Consider the following 3,746-nt stretch of genomic DNA (forward strand, 5'->3'; position numbering starts at 1 on the left):
TTCTGCTAGAATTGATGCAAAATTTGTAATAAACACTGCTTCTCATAACACACTGATAAGACTACGATGGTTTATCTATAAATGCTCTCTGAGATTCTTTTTACCCCTTCCTACCTCTATTTACACGTTGATTTGTCTCTTGTGGCATGTCTTTCCCACATTTATGTCACTATGAAGTTGACATTTAAGTTATTTTGTCCCTGTCAGGAAATTTTAGGCGAATTCTGTGTTAGAAGAATTAGGCGCCTCATATACAGTTTACCAGTAATGGTTCAAACATACGTATTGTTATTTGTTTCAACTCACCGATTCTCCTTAGAGCTACGCTTCAGCAGTACAAACTGTTGACTCCTGAAGATGAAAATGAAGATAATCTGTGGGTTTGTTATCTTCACTCTCCAGTCTTCAACCTTAGTACTGGGATTGCCACAGTTCTTGGACGAACCAGACCAGAGCGTTACGTTAGTTGTGGAACCAGACGCATACCCAAATCCACAGATCATTTACGTCCCAGAGCGCCCAACAACTGAGCCCACATGCCCTCCAGGGCACAGATATGATGGTTACCTCAAGTGCAGACTTGTAATTCCTTGATTAACCATACCTGGGATAATGTGTGAGTTTTAAAACTTTAATTATTTAATCCCTAAATACCCACACTTACAGTAAGTTCATTATGTTACGGGTTATTTTGATGCGAAGACCGGCCAGTTGGTACCTATACGTAATGCTAGTCTAGACGTAACACTGTGGTAATGTCAAAATATCCTTAATTTTAATTACTTCTGCAGTATAAATAGGTCAATATGAGTTTGAAACCTTTCCGAAAATGTGTATGTTGGTTTAAAAATATCTATTTATGTTAGGAACCTGTTAAACATACTTTTTGTTAGTAATTTATTTATACTCTTTCAGTTATGGGTGTCTATCTAACAATTTACGTTTTATTACGTATAAAAGTAATGCAAAAATAAAGCTTGTACGTTAAACGCAAGTTTTTTATTTTATATTAATAATATACTAATACAATTACCTGTTAAAATAAAAATAACTAGGAAAATACGTTTAGTGCATTTTCCGTAGTCTTACGTTTCACTTAAATTCATCTTCAGACCGGAAACGCAGTAATTATAAAATCAGGATATAGAATGTAGTCACCTTTTACATAGCCGGCTTTATACACTAGGATTTCTTTCTACTTGTTTTACTTAACCAATGGATTTTCGGATGCCTAACTTCTAACTCCTAACTGTCATAAACTATATCCTTAATAGGGTCATTGTACATTCTTTATGTGCCGTACGTGGTGATTAGGCAAAATCCGCCCGTATGGGAAATGAGAATGGAAAACATGCGGATGAACATCAAACTGTCCTGCGTGGTGACTACAAAATCAAAGTTCTTCATACACACGAGACGCATTATAGACTGAAGAGAGAATTCATGTACCCCGAAAAGCCAAATAAGACCTCTATGACTCAACTTCAGGACAAAGGTGAACTACATTTCGGGTTGCAATCAGGGCAGAAAGTCATATTTGTAAAAGTGAGCGAGTAATTTGTATAATTTATATTGGATACGTTTTTCTTGAACCTAAATATCCCCATGAAGCAGGTTCGAAAACATCCGTTTTACAATGTAAAACTTCCATTTCACACCAATGGGGTTATTCAATTTCTTAATCACAACCATTCTTGGTATTTCTACGAACAGGGAAACATAATAAAAACTTAACTTACGAAGACTTTGTTGTATTTATAATAGAAAACGAGTAATTTTGTAACTAGACGTAAGAAAAGCTGGTAAAGGTGAGCATTGGAGTCTTTCAAAGCAAACATAAAAATTTTACATCTGGAAATGTTTTATCTGATTTTGCAAGTAATAAAGTCTTTAATTAAAGATGATTTTGGGTACCAAAACTGTTGATATACATAGAAAGTGAGATTCTTTTCAATAATATTTGGTATACATAAACTAAGAAATGCACATCCATATCTTCAAGTATTTTCCTTTAGGTCTGATTTCAAGTTGCTCCTATTTTAGCGCTTTAAAAACATTTCCCTTAGTACCCCCCCCCCCCCTCGAAATGATGTTTAAAGTTCTTATTTTCCAAAAAATTAAAAACTTGGATTATGAAAAATGGCCAAAATTTAGGAACTTCGTGAGTGACGACTTGTGGTCTTATTACAGGAAGCTGCTGAGGAATGTGCTGAACCACTTACCACCTGCTATGATTATTCTGGACATCTGATTCTACCATACCACTTCAATCATACTATTGACTATACTTCATGTGATAAATTACACCTAACAATAAACCAATTGTGTCATTGCAATTTCTCATACAATTTTGTAACCTGTTCTGAAAATTAATCTCTCGTTGATTTTATTCTTTTAACGATATATTTATTAGTTTAACATAGGAATTAAGAGTAGTGTTATTATCACCAATAGTATTTATAAGTTACGTGTAAATTGGTATGTAATTATTTAAACTCAAACCTATCTTTTATTTTATATTTATTTGTAATAACTGATTCCATATAAGAAATCAAAAAGTTTTCGTCATTATGTATTTATTAATTTATTATTTCATTACTGTAATAAGAATTAAATGAATGATAATTAATTTATAAACACTTTTAATACGAATATTGTTATTTTAATGATGCTGAACAATCTTTATATGTCTTATAAACACTACCATTTGTCTCTTGATTGTTTTGAGATTTTATTTAAGGAAATTTAGGCTCCTACTGCCACCCACGAACGTCCAAAAAGGGTTTAAGAATACCTGATATTTAAACAACTGACATGAATAATCAGTCAGTAGTTATTCTGTTTGTCGGTTGCTGATTCAAAATTTACCATCGTTTCTCAGAACCCAATGGTTTTATCCCCAAGGGTGTCACTTTTTCTTTCCCAAAGGAGCAAAATCCCTCAGGTATTGTCATCTATGATGGCGTCAAAGATGATTTCAAAAAGGTTTCCGGTTTTATTCAGTCTGCCTAGCTTGTGAAAAATAACAAACCACTCAACTAAAAGCTATGGAACACTATTTCTCTCTCTCCGAATTCACAGTTACACTCTGTCAAATTAGAAAAAATAATAGATACACTGGGATTTCTCTCCATTTTGTCACTTGCTGTAGCGTTTTTAAAAGCTACACTGGCTACTTTTTTTTAATTAAAACTTAAATTAAATGAAAATTGTGGGAAAGAAATATTGGGATTTAATTCTAAATTAGATTTGGGAGAAGTTAGGTTAAAAACGAATATGTAATCCTTTGGCAAGTTCATACTGGTAGTTATAAATTTTAGGAAGGCGGTTCACTGCCTTGAATTAATCAGAACTTTTCTACGACTATTGTTCTCCTAGTTGGATACAGCTGGGCCAATGAGAGAACATCGCAGATGTCCATCATGATTGGTGGGAAGGGGAAGATATAACCGCCAGCTCATAATTTTCGCCCTTCTTTTGGTAATTTTCGTGAATTAAGTTGAGTACAGTGCGCCCTGTTTCAAATTTTTTTTCCGCGAGGGATTTTGAGGAAAAATTAAATTTATTGAAACTACAGAGCAATTTGAATAACTGATTCTCGATGAACAATATAATAATACAAGTTACATTTTGTTCAAACTTGCAAGAAAGGTGAATTAAATTTGAACTTTGTTAATAACTTTAATTGATATTTGGACATTTAGTAATTTATTAATATTTAATTGGAACTGTTTTATTGTGAATTA

General features: G+C 33.1%; 1 long non-coding RNA gene across 1 annotated transcript; it reads left to right on the forward strand.

The window, feature by feature from the left end:
* Nucleotides 1-283: 283 nt before the first annotated feature.
* LOC124373322 lies at nucleotides 284-2,336 on the forward strand. The gene is made up of 2 exons (XR_006923424.1): nucleotides 284-616; nucleotides 2,191-2,336. It is a non-coding gene; the product is annotated as an uncharacterized LOC124373322 (long non-coding RNA).
* Nucleotides 2,337-3,746: the final 1,410 nt, after the last annotated feature.

Source organism: Homalodisca vitripennis, unplaced genomic scaffold, assembly GCF_021130785.1.
Source record: "Homalodisca vitripennis isolate AUS2020 unplaced genomic scaffold, UT_GWSS_2.1 ScUCBcl_5299;HRSCAF=11960, whole genome shotgun sequence".
Lineage (NCBI taxonomy): Eukaryota > Metazoa > Arthropoda > Insecta > Hemiptera > Cicadellidae > Homalodisca > Homalodisca vitripennis.